This window comes from Aquila chrysaetos, chromosome 4 (genome assembly GCF_900496995.4).
Source record: "Aquila chrysaetos chrysaetos chromosome 4, bAquChr1.4, whole genome shotgun sequence".
Taxonomy (NCBI): domain Eukaryota; kingdom Metazoa; phylum Chordata; class Aves; order Accipitriformes; family Accipitridae; genus Aquila; species Aquila chrysaetos.
In genome coordinates, this window is record NC_044007.1 from 60,998,444 (window position 1) to 61,003,663 (window position 5,220).

The following is a 5,220-nucleotide window of genomic DNA, read 5'->3' on the forward strand; positions in this document are numbered from 1 at the left end:
GGTCTATTAAACAGTGGTTTAAACAGAACTGTTCCCATTTTCCGTGCTGTACATTTTGCTACCTTTAAAGCTCTTTTCATACCTTTTCTCTCTTTCATTTTACTTTTTCTTCTTCTGTGTTTTCCACTGGGGAATAAAAGCATCCCACAAACTTCTATATCAGTTCTTTCCTGCATGCCATCCACTATTAAACCATAGCAGTTACCCTTTGAGAGTATAAACACTTCTCTGACTTCCCTTGCCAACATTGCTACACTCAATTTACAAATCCTTAATGTAAAAAATATCCTTTCCTTTTAACTGTTCATAGCCTTGCCTGATGGGCTTATTTTGGGACCTTTTTGTTTCTTATGAAAACAATTTGATGAGCAAATATAAATTGCAAATCCTTCATAAAGCTAGACTAATGTACCCAGCAAAACCCAGGAAGACTAAACACACTGCAAACACTGTTCCCATTACAAAAGCAGTCAGGAATGAAAACTTGAAGAATTATAATCCCAACTCACTTGAACAAAGCAGATAAGCAAACACTTATTTTCCCCATTAAGAATATAGACAAAAGCTTTCCCAGCAGTGTTTTTCACTTCCTATCCAAATCACCAGAATGTTGCATATAAAATCAGACAGATCTGAACTCCTCCAGTAGCTGAATTCATGTTCCTAGGAAGAACAGATTAAAATCTTTTAACACTGGGTCTTTGGGCCCAGTCAAGGAGGCGTGATCCTCCAACACTGGAAATTAATGCAATTCACACAAATATATCACAGGGTAGTGACCATTCAGTCTCTTTTGTGCTTGTAAATAGGAGAAGAGGTCCACTTAAATCAAAAAGCATTGCCAGCTGAGAAACACTGATTTATTTATCCAGTTATTCAGATCAAACTAGTGTGGTGATTCTCTGTGCAGTGTATGCTGTAACACAGACTTTCCTTAAAGAGATTCGGCTCAGAAATGAAGAATGCTGCCTAAATAATTTGTGTTTTCTTTAAATACTTAGAACCATATTTTCCAGAAGGATTTTTAACAGCATCTCTAAAATTTAACACTATCTTTGCACTATTACTAAGTTAGTAAGTTATCGTGCACTTGCATATACAAGTATACTTGAATGCATTTTGCAAGAGCACATATTTCTGCTGTTAAATTTTGTTAAAGCTTGTTTCCACCCACCAGTCAGTCCATAAGGGAGGGACACACTATTTCTTGTTCAAACTCTGAAATCACCAGAAAAGGGGGCATGCCTAAATACTATGGTAAATAATCTATGCTAAAACTCAGTAGCTACTTTTCAGCAAGGAAACTTCTATCCTGCTTTGAATCTGCATAAGTTAAAAAAAAAAAAAAAAAAAAGAATGTAGTAAATTGGCTCTGAGCAAGACATTACATTTCTTTTTTCTACCCAATTTAGGATGGCAACCATTTCAGACCTAAAAATAATGCATGGAACTTCATAGGAATTTTAATTTTCTGAAATGAACAAAATAAGAACAGTCACAAAATGAAGCATGCAGAAGACTGAAGAAAGCAGTTCTCAACTGTAAGGTTACTGTTAATATTTTGCAAGCATTACCATAAAGTAAAAATTGTTACACTTTTTTCCTAATGGTGCATTTCAGCTCACTAAACAAATTACTGTAACTGGACATTAGTAGGTCACCTCAAATTGTTATAGTACCATCTAGAATTGCCAATGAAAATCAGGCATCTACTGTAGCCTCCATTTGTAAAGAGCTTGCAATTAAAGTATGACAAGCCTAACCTGGGGGAAAAAAAACAGGACCTTCATACATAAAATGCTGGGAAGTACAGAGATGACGATCTATATGACACATCAAGAAGCACCCACCACACTCTTTACACCCACTTCAGTGTGGATGACACTGGATCCCATGATGCACCAAACACTCCCTCCTTGCTGTTCTTTCGTTTTCTCACTGGGATAGCGAATTGCTACAGAGCACAGCAGGGAAGGCTGGAACAGCGCAAGATGGCACCAGTGCATGGAGGGAGCTCTACCAAACAGAGAGGAGAATACATCACTCTCAGAAGGTGTCACAGTGCTCATGAAGGAAAGGTCAGATGGGATGCTGCCTTTGCCTTCACTGGCAGCCCCACTTTGCCTTCACCTCTCAGCATCCTGACCCCTTCTTTAAGACCTTCAGCTATGAGATTTCTCCCTCTGCCTCCATTTCTTCCCAGTTCATTTCTCCAAAATCAATTCCACGTCTTCAATCACCTCTGGAGACACTAGCTCTTCTTTCAATATCCAAAACAGACAAACCCATGCATTCCCAGTCTCGCTTAAACACAGGGAAAACTCATTACACCCTGGGAGATGACTGTCTTATTGCTGCTGAAAATATACTTTCCAGTATATTATGGAAGAGACACTTAGAGTAGTGAATCTTATCCTGGACTTTCATGCTGGAAGGTCCTTATTGAGAACGATATACTCCTTTCTGATATATGCATACATCCTCCATTCATTGCAATTTCACAGTAGAAATCTGGCATCTTTAGCTCTTAGCCTGGGTGGGGGAAAAGCTGGTCAGTGCCAAGCATAAAGCAAAAAGAGTCACACTTACACAGCTTGCCAAGAGAATGCTGCCCACATAGTACCCTTTCCTGCCTCTTCTATTCTTCCAAGCCCACATTTTCTTCTGGCTTTTTCAGTATTTCCCCTCTGCCCTGACTGAAGACTTCCCAAATCCTCTTGGAAGCAGCCAAGAACCTCTGTCTTCTAGAAACAGCATGTTCTTTGCTGCTTTGTTCCTTACAGTGAAGATGTTAGGGTCCTCTTTATCACTGTTTGCAGTCTGAAAAATGCTGTGTAGAGACTTGAAACAAAGTCTATCATTCCCCGTTGAGCAGGAACTCAGCTGTATTTTCACACCTGCAGTTAAGCAGCAGATGTGGTTTGTCGCTGTGGTCAAAACCAAAGGTGGAGCAACAGTAAATGTGATGTGAGAGCTTGCTATGTTAACAACTCAGGTGGGGTGTGAATGCTTATATGACTATCAGACAAAGCACGACCCTAGCCTCTACAACACTGTGATAGCCATCTCACAGTTGGATCCTATGGTTTTTTTGAGTTCAGCAACTTCATTGAAGGCTGAAGGTTGCCAAGTACACATAGACTGCTGTAATCACCCAGATAAACTGTAAATTGGGCAACTGCACGTCCCACTTGTGCTCTAGAGTGTTTGGTTTATTTGGGATGCAGGAGTTTGATGTGAAGGAAAAACAAAGGGGCCCATTTTATGCTGCCTTGTCAGATATGTATCAGAGGGCCAAAGAACTTCAAACCAAAGTGAATAAGTCGGATTACGCAAGGCTCTGTCTTTCATACCATCATACAGGCCAGAGATTTCAGGATCCCTCTCCTAACTGGAAGTCTCTCATGACACACCAAGAGTACACGTGACCATACTGTACACAGCCAGGGAATGCGGACTTGACATCTCATCTAATACTTAACAGAACCAAGTGCATCCACTGAACCACTTTCTTTGGAAATGGGACTGAAACATTGTCCTGGTTTAAGCCCAGCCGGTAACAAACCACCACGCAGCGGCTTGCTCACTGCTCCCCCCCGGCCCCGGTGGGATGATGAGGAGAAAATACAAAAAAACGCTTGTGGGTTGAGACAAGGACAGGGAGGGATCACTCACCACTTATGGTCACAGGCAAAAGACAGACCCAAATTGGGGAAAAAACAATTTCATTTCCTACTAACCAAATCAAAACAAGGACACTGAGAAGTAAAACCCAACCTTAGAACACCTTCCCCCCAGCCCTCCCTCCTTCCCGCCTCAACCCCACTCCCGGTTCTCTCCACCTCCTCCCCCCGGCGGCGCAGGGGAACAGGGGATGGGGGTTGGGGTCAGCTCGCCACACCTGGTCTCTGCCGCTCCTTCCTCCTCAGGGGGAGGAGGACTCCGCACTCGGCCCCTGCTCCACCGGGGGGTCCCTCCCACGGGAGACGGTCCTCCACAAACTTCTCCAAGGCGAGTCCTTCCCGCGGGCTGCAGGTGGGCCTCTGCTGCCCCGCTCCCCTCCATGGGCTGGGGGACACAGCCTGCCGCCTCACCACGGGCTGCAGGGGCAAACCCTCCTCCCCGCCTTCCTCCTCACTGACCTCGGTGTCTGCAGAGGGGTTCCTCTCACATCCCACTCCCCCCACTCGCTCCCGGTTCCCCTTCCGAAATCTGTTCTCCCAGAGGCGCTACCGCCGTCGCTGACGGGCTCGGCCTGGGCCGGCGGCGGGTCCGACTTGGAGCCGGGGAAGCTTCCAGCAGCTTCTCACAGGACCCGGCCCTGCGGGCACTCCCCAGCTACCAAAACCCCGCCACACAAACCCAAAACAAACATCTAAACCAAATGACCTAGTAACACTGAGAAAAGCTGTACTTGGATAACTTTAAAAAGTGAATCTTGTCAGGTCTCCACCAAAGTCTATTTAGTCACAAAGCAACTTTTAGGGAGCATATCCTCTCCTTTGTATAAACTTCTCCTTCCTACAGACAGACATACAGCTATGTGTTCAGAAACTAGACCGATTTCTTTACTTCTTGTTATGGGAAGATTATACCAGATGACCACACAGGAAACAGCACTGAGAGCTCCAGCACTGTATTCTAAGCAGAAAATGTTCCTTCACGAAGAGTGTTCAGAGAAAGACATGTTTGCATACCAGTGGGTATATTTTACCTGTATACTTGGGAGAAACTTTTTTATAAAGAGAAAAAAAGAGAGACAGGGAGCGCAAACCTCTGCCATACACCACATTTCTTATATTCCTGAAGCAAGATAACAGCTCTTGAACATTTAAAGGGTTAATTAAATGTTCTCATACCTTTTCTTTTTTTGTGCAATGCCATGCAAAATCTAGGGGTGATTCTACTTTCACATATAATAAGAATAGAATAGACTATTTCAGTTGGAAGAGACCTACAACAATCATCTAGTCCAACTGCCAGACCAAGCAACACCTCGTGCAGATTAACAAACTGGGTAAAAATTTCAGAACCACACAACTGACTTTGAATCCCAAGTTGCATTAACTTTCATAACAAAAACAGGCATTAGTATTTGTATCAGCTTATTAGCTATCCATTCATTATTTTTGCCCTGAAAATTCACCCATTCTTCTCTGTGACAAAGTTGCAAACTAGCAGCAAGTTTCAATTCTAAGAAAAAAATAAACTTGAAGTTGC